Source organism: Tyto alba, unplaced genomic scaffold, assembly GCF_018691265.1.
Source record: "Tyto alba isolate M040663 unplaced genomic scaffold, T.alba_DEE_v4.0 Super-Scaffold_2, whole genome shotgun sequence".
Classification (NCBI taxonomy): Eukaryota; Metazoa; Chordata; class Aves; order Strigiformes; family Tytonidae; genus Tyto; species Tyto alba.
In genome coordinates this window covers 65,773,836-65,793,532 of record NW_024881282.1, presented here as the reverse complement: position 1 = coordinate 65,793,532, position 19,697 = coordinate 65,773,836, and the positions used below count along the sequence as shown (strand labels likewise).

At 40.1% G+C, this 19,697-nt stretch overlaps 1 protein-coding gene across 20 annotated transcripts in view; it reads left to right on the top strand.

Annotated features, from left to right (window-relative positions):
* The window catches only part of CADPS2 (calcium dependent secretion activator 2), a 316,654-nt gene that overhangs the window by 19,003 nt on the left and 277,954 nt on the right, over positions 1-19,697 (top strand). The window lies entirely within an intron of this gene.

The following is a 19,697-nucleotide window of genomic DNA, read 5'->3' as shown; positions in this document are numbered from 1 at the left end:
AGAATGTGTCTAGACTTGTGAATTTTGACTATACTTTTGCGTATGACTTGAGTGCTTGTTGCAGATGTGTATAACGCTGCAGTTATGCCACAGTGTTTGGAGTTAATTCTCCCTTATAAAATATTATCCAAAACACTTGAGCCAATGTTTTTGTTTTCAAACCCACTGGTATGTATATACACTCGCTTTCTGTGTGACAAAAGGCAGATTAGTGCTTCCTTTCTAACTTCCTTTGACACTCAACTTTGTGGTTGAATAGAGCACAACAGTGAGTAACTTCTGGGTCTACCTCATCTTTTATCCTGCCTGTAGTGCTAGAACTCAGGCATCTCCCAACATTGGAAATTTGCAAGGAGCCTTGGCCTGTCTGCCTTACTCCTACTCAGCACTTCTAAGTAATTATAATTTTTGGAAAAGCTGTTACAAAGAACATATTGTGAACTATTCTGAACGTCAGTCATTATTTCTGTGCTTCTTGGGAACAGTGCTTGCACTTGTGCTAGGGACTGTGTCAATCACTTCTATACTCTGGCTCTTGTTCCAGTGAGATTTAGTTGCACAAAATTAAGCAAACCTCATTTACCACAACTTTTCCGCTTCTCACGCCCCTCAATTATACTGGATTTTGCAAAACGGCATGTGTGTCTTCTTTTGGTTCAGGATTGTATTGTCTGGTCCTTTGCATGAGAAGGAAGAAAAGCTTTAGAAAGGGGAAAAGAGGCATCCTGTCAAATTAACTTGGTGGTCTTGGTAAAAGAATGCAGAACTGGGAGCTGGAGGAAGAAATAAGCTCAATCTGTTCCTCTGAAAGCTCTGATTTCTGTATGCTTCAGTCCTTCATTGTTATGCCCTCTGTGTAAAACACAAAGGATAGCTAAGTATTGGTCCTTTACTGTCACTTTGCAAATAATAGAAATATTGAAAGTTGATTTTTGTCTGAAGTTTGGAAGGAAGTTGCATCTCTAGAATAGCAGGCACACACCCACCCACCCCACCCCCCCGCCCCCACGCACACAAATTCACTATGCAATAGCTATGCAAAAGTGTCAACTTTGTTTCTTTGACATGTTCCTAATCACTGTGCCACTTATTTTCTGTGACAGTGGGGGAGATGGAGATCAGGAATCCTGATCTGTTGCTTTTGGTTAGATACATAAATTACCAGCACAGTGTGTACTGAAACCTTCTTAAGCAACTTTTGCAGGATAAAGGATAAGAATTTACTCCTGATTTAAATGAGAAAAGCCTGTGCTGAGCATCTAAAGATCAGTCACTCAGCCCCTCCTGCTGATCTAAGAGGGAAGGGTACATGATAATTGTATGTAACAAGATTAGTCCAATTTAAGTTTTCCAAAACTGATTTGTTACTGTTAAAAAAAATTCCCTTTAAAGGAAGTGGATATTATAAAAAAACAACAAACAAAACCTCAACCTCCAGATTATGCAGTGCTTTGTGGAGGAAAAAAATACAAGTTTTCCACTCCTACTAGAGTAAGCCTTTGGTGTCGCTTCAGTCACTGATGGATTGACTGTATACCTCATGCTAGTTAACTCACCAGAGGTTTAAAAGACACCTGGAGATACTGTGTTTTCTTCCCACAGCTTACTGCTCCATTCATAAGCAGAACCTACAGTTCAGCTGTCTTAAACTTGTAAAACCATCTGCAAAGAACTTAGTGGTGAGTTTGTTTAAAGGTAAGGTAGTGTTTTTTTCTTCCGTGTGAACTTAAATAAAACACCTAAGGACAGAAGATAAACCCTGAACATAAACTGTGGCCAATCAGTGAGTTAATCATTGGATTAAAATGAGTCCTAATCTGTTTGGAGGAGGAAGCTGCAGCTTCCCCCCATGTTTAAATGTGATGGTAGGAAAGACACTGTCACTCGCTCACACATCCAAGAGGGAGAGCTGTTGGTTACTTTTGCTTGGCCATAGACTGGAGATGAGCAGGGCATGTTCACTGGGCAGTGAAACATATTAACCTACCAATTTGGAATTTTGTCCTTACTGCCTGTACCATTGTATTCCCGCTTTGTGGTTCCAAGGTGACATGCCAGTCTCTTTCCCTAGGCTCCCTGGTAGCACTCCCCATCACCTGGGGGGACTGCTCTATAAATACAGACCCGTAGTGATCTGTGTTTGAAAGTGTCTTTATTCTCCCTTGGGTTTGGATTTTACAGCTTTTGTTCTACTCTGGTAATTCCCCTGTTGGCCTGTTTTTGTTAGGCTTGTCTTTGAGCTTGGTGGTTGTCAGAGAGGAAGGCTGGGAGTCTTTCAGTCAACTTCCTTTCATTGTTTCTTTCAAACAACTGATGTTATCTCATTTGCCTTCATGTTATTAAATGTGTGCTGTCCTGGAATCACTTAACCTCTTCCCGTTCACATGCCTGCAATGCCCTGCTCATATCCTGGCCTTTAGGGAATGCAAGTGAAATTTTTTCATTTCAGTGGGATTTTGCACAAGTAGATGCTCTGTGAATACATTGTGAAGTTGTAACTAAGCATTTACAGAGAGTAATAGCTTTCAGACTATTTTCTTATTTTCTTCCCCCCCACCCCCCCTTTTTTTTTTTTTCTTTTCCTCTGTAAGAAGGGAACAAAAAATGGTCACACTGCTAAGCTCTAATTACAGTAGCTTCAGAGAGACCTGCTTGATTTGCCTTTTGAGCTATGTACTGTGTCAGGTAGGTTTTGATCAAATGCATTCCTGCCAGCATACAGTTGTTAGCATTCAGTCCAAGTTAGTCACCAGTGAATTACAGTCTGTGATATGGTCCAGGTCCCATTGCTCTAGTTCTTTTTCTCTTTATTGATTTCCATTCTCATTTTCATGATTGCCCTGGTCTCTCACTGCATGCTTCCTAGTGCTTTTATGTTATAGCTTTTCAGAATGAATATCCATGAGTCATGATTTGAAATAAAATGCTAATAATGACATTATGCACACTTTGAATTAAAGATTTCTGAGATTGTTCCTTAAGCTTTTTAAGTGGTAGACTTTGAGAAAAATCATACCAGTCTGCAATGATAAGTCAGTAGGAAAAAAAAAAAAAAAAAAAAAAAATAAAAATGATCCAACTAACTGGTAAACTTTAACATTTTAATTTAAATACATCATTCTTGAGTAAGCTTACCAGCATCAGGCAGAATGAGAACATTTTCTTGGCCATTTCCTAGTTGTCCGGAGGAATGTAACATGGTATGGCTATGGAGCCAGACATTGTATTAAAATAAGTAAGTAAGAGCATGGACTATTAGGGTACTCAAAACTTGCCATTTTTTTGTTGTCTGTAGTCAGATGTTGGATCTACCTTTCTGGGTTTGTTTCCAGACTGAGAGATTTCACCACTCCCCTTTATTTCACTGGTTTGCTTCCCCCGGAAGTGGTATTTTAAAGATCTACTGATGGCAGTAGGGAGTACTTCTGGTAAAAATTTCTGTGTCACTTCTCTTCCTTTTCTTTAAAACAGCTGTCTTAAGACTCAGTGAGATTACAGGATGCAGCTGCAGACGTTTCATGATATACTTTGCAGCAGTGCAACTCCCACTCTCATTCCTGATTTTTAATTAAATAATTGAGATAGTGTAATCTGAATATTACAATTTTGATAATTAGATTCCAGGAAGGCAGTCTTCTCAGCTGTGCCTGCTGTCATTGAGGAATAGCAAATGTGGCAGCAAATAACTTCCTAGAGTTGGTGACTAAAACTTTGGGTAACTTGTCTTTAAAACAAAAATCCTCAAACAAAACAAATCTTGCAAGTGGAGAAAACTATCTCATATCATTCATATCTCATGGTGTTTTCATTTATTTGTTAGTATTCTTCCAGTGGGATTTGTATATCAGACACTTTCTGAGCTTTATTTCTTCGGCTGATACATTTTGAAGGCTTTTTACCTGTGCATTTTGTTCTCAACGATGCACTTCAGTGTGAAACGTTATTATTTGGGGTTGCTGATGGAAATATTAACACAGTAATGACTTAGTAGCAAAACAAGATTTGTTAGGGCCTAGCAGCACTTAATCATTAACCAAGTTAAGGATTTACAAAATAAGTCACTAAAATATGCTATGATTAAAATAGAGCCTTAACTACAGATTAGAAAATGACACGATTCACACTAACTTACTATAAGGTATCCTAAATCAATACATATATATATGCATATTCATAAACATAAGAAGTGCAAATGCACAGGCAGACAAAAATATTTGGATTCAGTGAAATATATGTATGTACCCACACTCGTAAAAACAACTGTGCATATCCAAACACATAGACAGGTAGAGAGGTGGTTGAAAAAGAAGCTAGCCTACAGTTAAAATTTCCTTCTTCTCAAGTTTAGAGTAAATACTCACAATACATCAGCATTCAACAGGTGATAGAGACTTGAGGGGGTTGACTTTGCCCTGGCTCTTTGATGGCAGATGGTACCCGAGGAGTTGATACCTGATAGGTGTCCCACTCCAGGGAGATGCTGGTCACAGCCCACAGTGATCCAGGAGAGCTCAAATGGTCTGACTTGGGGTTGCTGTTAGTAAGGTTCAAGATAATTGACTTCCATCAGGTATTTTTCCACTCTGGCCCAACTCGAGTGATAGAATATTCTGGTGTTTTCCACCGGTTGCGCAGTCCCAGGACTTGCTGGATATGCAATTCTCTTATCTTCCACCTTTGGCCACATCCCAGATAAAGATGTACCAGTCCGACAGGAGGTGATGGACTGTTACTACCGCTTCCAAGCCATAGGGAGAGCAGCAGCCAGGCACGTCAAGGGAGTGTCTTAACGCTCTGGTCCTCTACCATTTGCAATCCATTCTGCCCTAGGTTGGTATGTGGCCCAGGACAGGGATGGAATCACACCAGGCACTGAGAAGCTTAGCAAGAAGGTGGGGAGGCAGGGCGGGGAGCAAAATTGCACCACTGCGTTTGGACAGAAGCCCTCTGCTTGCTCTGCATTGGGTGCTGAGATGATCTTTCTTGCCTGTTTCTCTGAGCGAGGAAGGAATTTATCTTCATTCTAAACTACTTCTTACCTTCAGAAAACTTTAATATTCAGGGCTAGACTATCCTCATTTTGAGTTACTATCAAAACGTATTTTAAGGCTCATGAACTTTATGGCTGAAGGTCTAAGCTTATCTCTGTTTATTACAGGATGAAATTTTTATTGAAGGCAAATTACCTTCAGTCTATCATGAGGATCTTGCGTCTTCCTCTAGAGAACCTGGTGCTAGCCTTTGTCACAGGCAGAGTACTCTGCTAAACCGGCTTAGTTTGAAACAGAGTGGAAATGCTTTTGACCCCTTAAGTGTCATGGTTAAAGGAAATCAGCAAATCTCTACTTTCAAGCAGTACTATGAGATTCTGTGAAAGGCACCTATGAACTAAATATAAGATATAGAGGAAAATGGGCAGAAACTGTGAAACAGATGGCATGTGAGCTTCTGCATGATCCCCAATAGTACGAGAAATAGAATGAGAAATTTTGGAGGCATGTGCAAGATGATGATAGTTGTCTCTATTTTGGGGAAAATTTATAGAATGTGCTTTCTTATCTCATTGCAAGAGAGGAGTAATATGATCAGGAAAGGGGAGAGGTTGGAGGTGCCTCAGTTTTCTTTAGAGGTTCAGTTATCCTTTGCTAGAACGTTGGTGAAACTGACAGTCTGATTGCTCTGCAGGCAGAAAGCCCTCTTGAGACTGAAGGTTACTTCTGTCCTGCTCCAGTGGGCGGCTTGTGGGAAAGCTCCAGACATGCACGCAGAGCCTGCAGATCTCTCATTGGGGGTGACTGAGTGAGGAAGAGACAAAGTATTAGCAAAAGAGTCAATACATGGCTTAAGGACGGGCAGATGAAAGGGTGAATAATTTGTTCTGGATTTTCCCCTACTGGTAGTGACGGACACCCTTACTTGAATGTTTTGACTTAAGAGAAAACTACAGGAGGCTTAGCGAAGGAAATTTGTTTTTTGGCATAATTGTTCAGAACTCAATATACTTTTAGTTTGGGTAATTTAGTGTTTCCTAGTCATTTATGTTTTTTAAAAAATGAATTTAATTGATTTTACCTGTTTTGACAACAGCGCCTCTGAAGGTCAGACATGAATTAAAAAAACACCTCAAACTGTTCAATGCTTTTCTGCTTTGAAGTTATTAATTTAGTAAATTATTAGGAATTACAAAGCTGTTGATAGATTGGAGCCTACTCTTTATGACTGTAAAGATAAAATTCAGTATTAGAGAAGGGTCAAGCATCTGAAAGACTTAGATACTTTAAACACTGATATCAAACATCAGTTGTCTGAGGGAAATCTGTCATTATTTGACTTTAAAATGCCTGTTGAGCTAGTATACAGCTAAGTAATTATAATTGACCTATGATGTAACAGCAGTGGGATAACCTGGAAGTAATGAAAGGACTTTAGTGTTTTTTGAGTGAGGTCATACCATTATGGATGAGAACTACTGCACTGAAAATTAGGTGTGAGACAACAGCAGCTCATGACCAGTTTCTAAAATATCTTCTTTATTTTGATATTTCTTTCAGCCTCCTGTCCAGAAATATACATTCTTTCAGACTGCTGTCAGAAAGGGACAGGCTGCAAATTTATCCTCATAAAATGTGTTCATGGATCCACCTTAGAGGGAATTGTTGATTTTTGCTAGGTGTGTTCATCTTGAAAGAACAGTAATGTACTATTCTTATGTTTATACAAGATTTCTGGGTGGAGGAGAAAAATCTTGGCTACAAACCAGATGGCTCATGGAGAGTGTGAATTTATTCTTTAACATGTGACTCTGGGACTTCACTGCATATAAGCAACAGTCATAAATTTTTATTTATTTATTTATTTTAAGATTATTTTGTAGCATTTGTTCACAGAAGCAACATGGTGTGGCTAAATATGCCCGAAAGTCCTGAATCTGAGTGTTAGAGGTTAGGAATTTAGGCTGAATATGCATTATTTCCATAGCTCTAAAAGTTAGCAGAGATGGAGATCAAATACTGGGGAAAAATTCCCTTGTCAAAAGATGATGTTTACAGAAGGCTCACAAAATCTTGGTGTTTTTTCCTTATTTTTCTGTTGTTTCATACTGTTTATGATTAAATAATTCATGAAATACTGTTATTTTTGGCTTACACAGAATATATTTTCAGAATTAGGAGAGGCATTGGTCCTTAAGTGTTACTCCCATTAAGTATGGGTTTTCAACAAGTTGTAGATTATTGTGGATGTTTTGAGCATGCTGCTGTCTTGTCACGATGCCAGAAACATCTGGTATTTTTGGGTAATAAAATGCTCCACTTTCATACTTTCTTGTAACCTGTGATGCTGCATCAAGCTGGAAACTGAGAGGTGTAAAGTTTTGTGTCAGCCCGTTTAGTGACTGTACAATACTTACGTTCTTTGTACTGTGAATGAGTCTGTGTTCCTTATGCGACTGTGCACTGCAACCACCCTTCATATACTTTACAAATGTATTGGGTCTGAGTGAGTGATGGGGTTTTTTGGTAGCAGGGGAGGGGGCTACAGTTGTGGCCGCCTGTGAGAAGGTTCTTGAAGCTTCCCCGGCTCCAAGTCAGCCTCCCATCTGTCCAAGGCCGAGTCAATCAGTTGCATCTCTGTGATAACATATTTAAGAAGGGACCTGGGAGAAGGAGTTGCAACATCTCCTTGAACACCAAGGTCAGTGGAAGAACAGATGAAGAAAGGAGGGGAGAGGTGTGCTGGAGTAGAGATCCCCCTGTATCCTGTGGTGAGACAACAGGGCGGCCCCCCCCCGCCACCTATGGAGGTCTGCGGTGGAGTGGACACTGATATACGGCCTTTGGGAGCCCCACAGGAATATTTTGGGCTGCACCCAAAGGAGGCTGGGATCCTGTGGGGAAGAAGCAGCCCCCACTGTTGTAGTTTGGTGCTGTAAACAAACACTTCTCAGCTGGTGGGCTGAGATGCTCCAGGGTCATGAAATACAGTTAGGCCTAAAGTTTGAAGGCATACTGTGCTATGTGAAGTCAAGACAAATTTACTCCAGTACACTTCACTAATAAAGATGAGTGTTCTATCAGTTGGACACACACCCTTTTCTATAATAGCTATAATAAAATAGTTAGAATTAGAAAGTACATTTATTTAAGAAGTATAATTTTTTTTTGTAGCTTGTCTTGTGTTTAATGTTGATAACTGTCTGTTCTAATTAGTTGGGGTTTTTTGCCTGTACCTCTTATATAACTCTTGCAACTTGCTCTGTTGTATTTGAAGAAAAGAGCAGTTATGTTTTTAATGTGATATCAAATCATATTAAAACTTACTTAGCAAAATACATTTACATTTTTTTATAAATGATTGTTTGACAATTTTCCCCTGAAAAAAAAGAGCCTTATTCTGTAGCAACTAGCTTATTGGTTTGGGTTTTTTTTTTGGTGTGATGTCTTTTGGTGGTGGTGGTGGTGGTGGTGGTGGGGTTTGTTGTTTTTTATTATTGTTTGCTTGTTCAGTGTTGGTTGCTTGCCTGTTTCTGGTTTTAGTGCTTTAGAAACACTGTTTTGAAGAAGTAATTTCTCACAATGAGTTTCCCTTCTTGTTTTTTCTCCTGCCAAACAGAGTGGTCCTAGAAAAGATACTTCTCCCTAAAATCTTCTATCTGTAGAGAAGTGGCTACCATGGTGCTGCAGTTTTAGCTTTGGCAGTAGGTATTAGTCTTCCCAGTTCTTAACTTTATAAAGTCAGATTTTAGGAGACAATACTGCTTGTTCTACCTATGGTAATTAATTCTCTTGAAAAACAGAATTTCATTCTTTATATGATTTGTTTGCTTTCTGGTTTCTCAAGAGTATTAATCTTATTTTCAGTCATTCTCCTGAGGGAAAATCCTTTCAAGGTAGCTTGCTGCCTCTGAAACCTTTCCTAGTAACTTCATGCTACAGCTCCTATTGCTTCACAACATGCTATGGTATGTTTGTCTTTAAAATAAGAACAGAAGCTTTACCTCCTTTTTGCAGTTTTTAAAAGCAAACTTTCTTGGGATGTGGGCTTTTGAAAATTAAACTTGCAAGTTTCAAGTTCTATTTCAAAAGAAGACATAATGCCTTTATGAGAATGCTTTGCCTCTCTGCAAGCTCCGACTTCTTATGCATCAGAGGCGATACCGTGGGGAATCAGTGTTCCGTTCAAAGAAAGAGATGTGCAGATTATAATGAAGTCTAATATCAGGAAGGATCAAGATGTGGGATTTCTGTATTTCAGTAATGTTAGAGCAGACTTGTCATTAAAAACTTACTTGTTTCTAATAATTGTTGTTTTGTTTTCTTTTCAGCTGGCTAGCTTGTAAAGCCCAGTTGGACTACCAAGGAGTTTTGAAACGTTATGAGAAAGACATCTGTAAAAGTGAATTATTTAATGAATGTAGCTGAAGGTGTGTGTGTGTTGTGTGTGTGTGTATATGTGTATATATATATATATATATATAACTAAAAAAGATGGAAACTAAAATACAAAGTAATGTGCTGACTAGACAACAGGAGCATAATCTGTAAGACCCAAAAGACAATGGAATATACCTTCAATATTCTTCATACTTCAATATGAAGTCAGTACTTCATAAAAACTGTGTTATCTTGCTGTAGATGATTCTCTCCATGACCAATTCCCGTGTGTTATCTTTGTGCTGCTGTGGAGCTCTCAATCCCTTTTTGCCTCTTTTCTGGGAACTGTGTTCACTTGTATCACCCATGGGACACTGTAGGTATGCACCGTTCTGCTAGAATTTCTGGTCAGAAGAGCTTTGGAAAGTTTTTGTACTGAGTTCTTGACTGACATATTTCTGTGTTCACACAAGACTGTCTTCCATTGCAGAATCTAAATGCAGCTCAGGTCAGGTAGCTTCTGTGATTTAAATTGCACAGCTTTTTTTTTGTTGTGGGTTTTTTTGTTTGGTTGGTTTGGTTTGTTTTTTTTTTTTTTTTTTTAATTACTGTGTGTTTCTCTCTTGACTACATACCATTATTGTTGCAAGTTGGTCAGCTTGACGAGCTTATTTTGGAGCCACAGTATAAAATGTTTTTCTTTAAAAAGGAAAAGTCAGAACTTAAATGCCTACATTCATGAAGTCTTAAACTGTATTCATAGGTCTTCCTATGGCTTTTTGTTTAAAAACCAAACCAAACCCCTAATGTTATTCACAATTCTTTGTGGAGAAAAAAATAGTTTTGTTTAGTAATTTCTTCTAAATTGCCTCAACTATGGAGAAAAGTAATTTTGGCACTAGGTTTAATATCTCTCACTGCTTGGGTTTTTTGTTATTTTTGTTTTGTTTTTTTCTCCCCCCCCCCCCCTTTTTTTTTTTTCTTCCTTTTGTTGTCTTCTGTTTAGCTGGAATACGGACTGGAGAAGTTAAAGCAGTGACTCTGCCAGAGCACGTTCACAGCCTGGTGCTATGGGATTGGGGCTGCCTCCCATTTCTTATGGATGTGAAATCAGGCTACACCTATGGAGGGACTGAATTACAGCTCTGTTAGCTTGAACTCATGCTCGTAACAACAGTCTGCCTTCAGCACGGAGATGCAATTACTTAGAGGAGACTCTTATAAAGTGGGAACAAGCACGCCATGGGCAAAATGTAGTGCTTCTATTGATTTCTTTTTTAGTTTGCTGCAAATCTTGTGTTCAAGTGTAACATCGTTCTCAGATCTGGCACTCAACAATTCTTAAGAGCTCTCCCATCAGTGTTGCTTCTTGTCTCTCAAGGGTAAAGATGATTTCTGCTGTGCAAACTCTTCGCTATCGAAGAGTTCACTTAGGTGAGGGATGGAAAAGAATAAACTGTTTCAGAGGGATAAAAAAAAGTGTTTTGGAGATGAAGTCTTTCAAATAATTGCTCCTTGTAATACAGTGGTCTACACCACTTCAGATGGTGTAGAAAGCTTACACATGTCTTAAAGCACAAGAACAAATTGGCATGATAATAGTTAAATTAATATCTATAGGAGTCCCAGCTCACATCAGACCTGAATTCCAGTGAAAAAGCAGATGAGAAGCTTTATGAAGGGTTGTAGCTAAGAAGATGACATTGCTGGCAAACATGGGCATAGTCCTACCACAGAAGTCTCCTAACTGTATTAGAAGTTAAGAAGGATGTGGCTGGTGGTCTCAGCTTCAGTCTTGGGAAATCTGGTTTACCGTTTTGGGAGTCTTTGCTCTGCGTGGAATACTGTGGAGCTGTGAGGCTTGGAAGTGCAGGAGGAGAGGTGTGTGTGCCATGGGACAGAAGGGGAAAACTTCTATTTAGGTTACTTTCAAAGGCCAGAAACCTTTTTTGCAAGAGTCTTGCAGAAAATTAATGAACCTCTTTGTTCTGTGCACTTTCCTCTTTTTCATGTCGTCTTGGCCTCTATTTTTCCTTTGAATGACTACAGGACAAAAGAAATAACTCTGAAACCACAGTAAACTCCTTTAAAAAAAGATATTAATAAGCTGTTGGTGTTGCAGTCTGTTCATGTGGACAGTACAGCGATTATGTTGTCAGAAAGGCATTTTTTGTGCAATCATTTCATTTACAGTGTGGTGATATTTTTTTATTTCCCCTAAATTGTTCTTTATCTTTAGAGGACTCTATTTTAAAAAAGAAAAAAATCTAGGGGATGAGAAAGATACTGGATTTCAAAAATACATAAGTGATCATAGCTGCTCAAAGGCCAAGTGTAAATAGTCATTAGTATATAATGAATGATGAATAATCAAGTTACTTGAAAACTCAAAGGTCACCTACCAAACGTCCTTTGTCAATACATTTCCATGGAGGCTGGAATCAGTAGGCGATAAATGGAAACAAGCAAAAATGGAAGAAAAAACTTGCATTTGGTGTATCATCAAAACATCCCACATAATTCATGCAGTGGGTTGCATTCATATTTTTGTATTAATCATAAGATTTATTTGAATTATTAGGGGCTATCAAGGATTTTTTTAAAAAAAAAACAAATAACGTTCAATACAGTAACATTTCCCATTGTGTTCACTGAATTGCACAATTTAAGATAAGCAGTTTAAGATTTTTGTAAAGTATCTGTTTGTGGTAATGTACTGGGAAAAATTTAATACTAATTAATCTGGAACTACAGATTGCAAAAGGAGACATTTCAAACCTGCTGAAAGTTTGCAATCGTTATAAATGATCTTGAATTTATTTCCTTCAGATCATTGGTATTTCCCTGTGTCCTAGTTCAGTGACTATTTCCAGATGCTATGCTAGCAGGTTATCTTGGTATTTTGGTTGTAGGTGGTTTTGTTGTTTTTGGTGGCTTTTTTTATGCTGAGAAGTGGTGAAGGACTTTTAAGGATGTGTAGGTGTGGATTTGGTTCCTCCCCGTTCCCCTGCTGGAGAAGTGAATCCTTCGACAGCTCTTTTTGTTTGTTTGTTGTGGTGGTGTTGTGGTGTGGTGTTGTGGTGTGGTGTTGTGGTGTGGTGTTGTGGTGTGGTGTTGTGGTGTGGTGTTGTGGTGTGGTGTTGTGGTGTGGTGTTGTGGTGTGGTGTTGTGGTGTGGTGTTGTGGTGTGGTGTTGTGGTGTGGTGTTGTGGTGTGGTGTTGTGGTCTTACTGGATCACTGCTTCCAGACTGGACCTTGGGGCTGGCTGCCCATCAAATCCTGCCCATCAACTCCCCTTGCCCCACTGGTGCACCCATGCTGCTGGAGCCCATTGTGCAGCGTCAGGCTGGGAATGTGGTGTGATTTGCCCAGCAGCCGAAGGCACGGATGGGGAAAGCCTCATGCAGCAGCCAAGCTGTGGTGCTGTGAGACTGCTCCGACATGTACCAGGCCTTTCTTTCTGACTCTCTGGGTGTCTCATGGGCATCCCTGTGCCATCTCTCCTGGTCACTCCCCATCAAAGGGATTGTAACAGTAATAAGAGCACTGTACAAAACATCATCAGTGCCCATGTGGCTGGAAAGGAGCAATTTGCTGCCAGTGAGCACGGGCTGGGATTTGACTTTGGTTTAGCCGTGGTGGATAGCCTTTTCCTTCTGCTAGTTCTTGTTGCTTTTCCTGGACATGTTGAAGCATATGCATGTCATACGGACAGCAGCCCTCCTTATTTCACCAAATTGACTTGTGGTGGTTTTTCAACCCAGTTCTTGCTGATTTTCCAGACTAACTTTGCTTTCCTGCTAAGAACTGTACTATAACAGAGGTCTCCTGCCAGTCTCCTTTCCTTGCATTGTCCTTTTTCAACTTCCCTGTGCTACCTCCAGGTCCTGTGCCAGCATCATTGTGCAACCTGCCCCAGCTCTAGTTTCCTGTTTGCCCCAGTTGTCATCTCCCAACCTTTCACTACCCTCCCACTCTCTTTCCTTTATTCATTCATCAGGTCACCTTGTATTTTACCATCATTCAGTACTTAGTGTCAAGGATACCCTGAGCTGCAGAGGGTAGTCTCATTGATTTGACGGGTTGGCGGGAGGGGAAAGACTGGCGAAGGTGGCATTGCTGTTTGGAGTCTTGCCTTATAACTTGTGTTAGCTTGTTAGCTGTGTCAGAGGGCAGACCAGTACCTGGGGGTCTTGGCTGCAGAGGGAGGCTCTAGCTTCTGGAGGTTTTTCAGGGTATGCATCTGCAAAAGACTTGATTGAGTAGATGGAAATGAGAGTTGTATAGCTGTGCTGGGTTGACCTTGGCCAGCTGCCAAACACCCACCCAGATGCTCTCTCACTCCCCCTTCTTATTAGGACAGCGGGAGAAAATAAGATGGAAAAGCTTGTGTGTCAAGAAAGACAGGGAGATCACGTACCAGTTACTGTCACAGGCAAAACAGACTTGACTTGGGGAGAAGTAATTTAATTCGTCAGTCAGAATAGAGTTGGATGGTGAGGAACAGAGATGAAAACTAAAATGTCTTCTGCCCCCAACCAGCCTCGTATTTTCCAGACTCGTTATCATTCCTTCATTCTCAACTCACCTACCTCTTCCCCCACACAGTGGGAAGAGGAATGGTGGGCTGTGGTCAGTCCAGAACAGCTCTTCTCTGCTGCTCTTTCCTCCTCACACTTTTCCCCTGCTCCACTGTGGGTCCTTCTCAGGCACTCCAGTCCTTCAGGAAATATCACATGCTCCAGGGTGGTCTCCATGGTCTGCAGGGGACAGCCTGCTCCACCATGGTCTATCTATGGTCTTCAGGGGAATATCTGCTCCAGTGCATGGTGCCCCTTCTTCCCTCCTGCTTCTCTCACCCTGCTGTCACGCTTTTTCCCTCACTCCTCACTGCCACACAGTGTTTTGCCCTTTTTTAAGCCTGTTTTCCCAGAGAGGCAGCGCCATCTCGGCGAGGGGCCCGGCCGTGCCCTGCGGTGGGGGGGTTGGAGCCGGCTGGAACCGGCCGTGTCCGGCCCGGGGCAGCCCCGGCCTCCCCTCACAGAGGCCCCCGCAGCCCCGCTGCCGGCAGCTTGCCATGGACACCGGGTAAAATAGCTTGTCTAAAGCCAGAGGTGGTTTTTATGTACATGGCAAAATACCTTTTCTGGACACAGGGAATGTTCTTTTGTCATGATCTAAAATTCTCTCTCAGCCTACGGTGGTATTATATCTTTTCCAAGAAACGTACCAGTACTGTTAGCAGTGGGCATTGCCTGGTTCACTCCCTCCGGACATTGCTAAATTGGCTTTGTTGGGAGGGGGAGATCACTGCAGACATATATGAAGTTGCAGCCTAAAAATTTTCTTGAAATTTTTGCCTCATGATCCAATTAAGGGAGTCTCCAATACAGTGCTGTCAGTCTCACTGCCTATAAAAAAAGCATCTATATAAGTATGTTTAATCATTTATAAGAAGAGCCAGATTTATTAAGTGAACTGCCTGTTTACACAACATGGTAATTGCTTATTTCATAGAATCATAGAATGGTTTGGGTTGGAAGGGATCTTAAAGATCATCCAGTTCCAACCCCCACTGCCATGGGCAGGGACACCTTCTACCAGACCAGGTTGCTCCCAGCCCCGTCCAACCTGGCCTTGAACCCTTCCAGGGAGAGGGCAGCCACAGCTTCTCTGGGCAATCTGTTCTGGTGTCTCACCACCCTCACAAGAAAGAATTTCTTCCATATATGTAATATAAATCTACCCTCTGTCAGTTTAAAGCCATTGTCCTTTGTCCTAACACTCCCTGATAGAGTGCCTCTCGAGCTTTCTTGCAGGGCACCTTTAGGTACTAGAAGGACACTAACGTCTCCCTGGAGTCTTTGCTTGTCCAGGATGAACAACCCCAACTCTCTCAGCCTGTCCTTGCAAGGGAGGTGCTCCAGCCCCCTGATCATCTTAATGGCCTCCTCTGGACCCCCCTGAGCATGTCAATGTCTTTCTTATACTGAGGGCCTCAGAGATGGATGCAGTATTCCAGGTGGGGTCTCATGAGAGCAGAGTAGAGGGAGAGAATCCCCTCCCTCAATCTGCTGGCCACCCTTCTCTCGATGCAGCCCAGCATACAGTTGGCTTTCTGGGCTGTGAGCGCACATTGCTGGCTCACAGTAAGTTTTCCATCCACTGCTACCCCCAAGTCCTTCTCTGCAGGGCTTCTCCCTATCTATTAATTGCCCAGCCTGTATTTGTACTTTGCATTGCCTCGACCCATGTGCAGGACCTTGCACTTGGTCTTGTTGAATTTGATGAGGTTTGCACAGTCCCATCTCTCAGGCCTGTCAAGGTCCCTCTGGATGTGGGTTTTGTTCTTCCCTATGCATTTGGATGTTTTCTGGTAGAATAATATTCTTGCTTACTTTCTTGTGATAACATTTAAATCAATCTTCCTTCCCCTTCTCTTATTTGAAAAGATGTAATTAACTTCTTATTTGTTTGTGGGTTTTTTTGTTTGTTTTAGGTCTAGGTTGACTGGATATTATGTTCTTTTTATTTATCTGCTGCAGCAGCCAGAGAGAGGGTAGTGTTCAGTCAAGAACTGCGTGGTCCTTTGTCATATTGCTCCTTTTTTTTTTTTTTTACTTAAAACAATTGGCATAAATAATGCAGGAGGAAGAAACAGTAGTAGGCTTTACAGAGATTTCATTTTTATTCTCTCTACCGATAAAAGCTTGGATGGGAAGGAAGCTTTTCTGATAAATATAGTCTCTTAAACCCCCTTGTATTAAATGTTATTGCTTCATGGCAATTATTGCTGTTCTTTGTGATTCGTCTTTAATATTAAAATGAGAGAAGGAACGCAAGTTGAACTTGGTCTTCCTGTGCATGAAGCTAGATTCTCGGAGGTGCAAAGCAGGCACCACCCCCTTTTTGTGTCAGTGGCACTGGTGATTTTTTATATTTTGCAGTATCTGTGCCACAAGTATTCATATCTAAACTGGATGTAATTTTGAGGCTGAAATGTGAGAGTACTGTTTTAGTTAGATGTGTCTTCAGAGGCTAGTTATTTTCTTGTTTTCTCTCAGGTTTTAGCTATTACTTGAAGGGGACTAAGGAAACATAAATAAAAATGTCTGTCCATTGTGGCTTTGATCAGTTCCAGGAGGGAAATGAGAGCTGTGTTGCAGCACCCAGTTTCTAAATGTGACCCTGTAGTGCTATTGGAGATCAGAGATTGACTTTCATCCCTCCTAGCTTTTAATGTGTCAGGGAACCAAATCTATTTGCAAACACCGAGGGTTTTGGCGCATTATTGCACAGCAGAAATTCTTCCTTTTTCTGTTCATTCCTCTCCCATCTGATGTACTTGAGGGAGTGCTTAGTTTTGGGCTGGCATTGAGAACTAATAGACAAGTAAAGCTGGCATGGAGAAGGCTGGCTATTGGGGCTGTATCAGGTGGGGGAGAGCTCATCGCTTGAGATGTGTAAGAATCAGGGAAGGATGGAGCTCCTGCCAGCATCTTGAGAGCTAACCTCAGTGTTACTTGTACAGGGACACAGGTAACATGAAGTCCTACATCCTGTGTCTGTCATGAGGTACATTGGCAATTAAGTTGTATTTCTAGATTTAAAGACACTTTCTTATTGTTCAAAATAGCAGAGAAAGCCAGCAAGGTGTATCCAATAGACTGGTATTAAAGCATATAGAAAGGTTTGCATATGACCGTGGTTCTGTTCACATTTATATGCATCCTTGTACTTCCCTGCAGAAAGGAGAAACTAAATTCTTGTCATTAAAATCAGGCTGAAATGTTGACAAGGAATGGAACTGGTGTTTTACACTGTTATTTAAATAGTCCAGTTGACTTTGACACTGTTGATATTCTTGAAGGAAAAGTTATACTGCAGTACATGTAGTTTTGCTGTAAACTCAGTTTTATTGTTTCTTAATAGCTCACTCTAGCACTGAGAGGTCTTTTTCTGAAACAGTGGAAATTGCAGCTTCCTTCATACTATTGAGTCCTTATGATTTGGATTTGAATACAAAAACAAATAAACAGAATAAACGCCTCAATCCTATGAATGCCGAAATCTTTTGGCAAGTTAAACTGTAGTTTCTATATGTAGGTGTCTAATGGAGGGGGCATCAAAACTTTGTGTGATGTAGAAGCACAGGACTTAATGCTTTCTAGCAATAACCACTGCTAGAGAATGTTTAATAGAAGTTCTCAGCCTTTAACTGTGGTAGTGCAATGCATAGATGCAGAATGTGAGCTTACATTGTTCCTTTTGTGGGAGAAGTCAGTCTGAGTTTTTTAGTATAGGTGATCATTTAAAATAAAAAACAAGTGGAAAAAAAATATCTGTGAGAAGACTACATTTGTAAAACAAGGTAAAACTTCTTCAGGAAGAATCAGGAAGCTAAAGAAATGCAATTAGGAATGCACTAGTAGCCTACAGCGAAAAAACAAGCAGCATCCAAAAACATATAGTAGTGCAACATGATGTTAAGTTGAAATTGTTGATTAATTTTAACCAAAAAACATTTTAAATTATATTTGTCTTTCTAAATCAGGAGTTGAATCATCTTCCCATTATTGCTTACTGATGCAAATGATACCACAGGTTCCTTTTTAGATACAGTGATTTCAGCTAGGCCTTCCTTTAAGCATAAGGGGAAAACAGTGGTTTAGGATTTAGGTAAAATTTTATTTGATACTTACAATATGGACATTTTTAATGGCTTCTTTAATCAAAATATCTTTTAATACATTTGTCAGTTTGTGAGCTGGAGGATGATTTTTATGTATGAATTACATTTACTTTTAAAATAGTGGATTTATCTTGTTTTGTTTTGTTCCATTTTTAAGTTTTAGTAGGGCAGGGAAAGGAAAAAAAGGCATTACTGGGCTGCAATTTGTCTGATCTGGAGATATCTGCATTAGGATGAGCAGATTGTGCTAGGCCTGTTTGTATCCACTTACTGGAAGGGTCTGAGCTGATGGCTCAGCTGTGGACATTAATATATATTCAAAGACATCTCAGATGAGTTACTGAGAAAAAGTAGTACCTTACTAACAGTAATTTTCATGCTTCTAGTTTGTCATACAATGTTTTTGCAAATGCATTTGCCCTGTTGCTATTTCTTTTTTCTACAATGCTTGTAGAAGTATTTAAAATCATTCTGCTATCTAAAAATCCCTAATAATGTATTTAAAGTCACCAATTTAAACACTTATTACTGTCTCCTTTTCCTGTTAATAACTGTCTAATTTTGCATTATCTGGGTGGGTCAGGGGCTTTTCATTTGTGAATTTAAGCGATTTCATTCTCTTGTCCAGTCTGGCCTTAAGATTTTATATTTTTCCTTGTACATTTGTAGCTCAAATTAGAAGACAGAGCCTAGAAAATTCCTAGGATGTAAGTTGCCTGTTGAAATCCCTGAAAGCTCTCCCAAAACTTTATAAACTTAAAAATCTGTGTGTTGTTAGAACATACTCATCTGAATCTCTGGAGGGAAATTGTTACTGGGAAGACTTTGAGCTATAAGACTATGGACTTCTGGCACAGGGATTTTGTTGCCAGAGAAGTTGCTGTGTAATTAACTGATGAGTTGGAATCACAAATTCTTCTCAGGAAATAAAGAACTGCATCATTCAGAATTAAGTGAGATCTGTTTGTTTAAAACAAAGTAAATTGTCCTCTGCTTATGGTTTGTTTTGTTTTGTGTTTTGGTTTTTTTTTTTTTTTTTTTTTCAGTTCTCAGGAAATAGTTTTTCTTAAAAATTCTGAATATTTGGCTTATCTTCAGTAATTTGCATTTAAATGCAAACTATGACTTTCGTCTTTTGTGCAAGTAGAATATAAAAAAATGCTGCTAAAGACATAATTAGCTAGCACTTTCCTTGAAGATAATGGTTTGAGGCTTTATAACTGCTTATGAATAAGATATGGGAAAGGAAAGAAAACTGATAGTGTTGTGCTGTTCCTTCCATACACTCTTCTTCCATAATGCATCCATTGCATACCCTGAAGTTCAAACCAGAAATCTTCTCTACTGGCACGGAAGAGTTTTAGGGAATAACTCATCTTCATACTTCCTAGTCTATAAAAGAAGGAGTGGTGGTCTGTGAGATTGTGAATATATATGCATATAGAATATAATGTTTAAGCAAGATAACGTTTAGCAAATTGCTGGTTTTCCCCTTCCTCTACTCCCTTTGCTTTTCTATTGTGTTAACACGTAGATTAGAACTAAATGGCCATCTCAAGTGCATTTTGTATGAATAATCAAAGGAGGGGCAGTGGAAATGATGGTTATGTTCCCTTACATGCACCTGTAGAGTG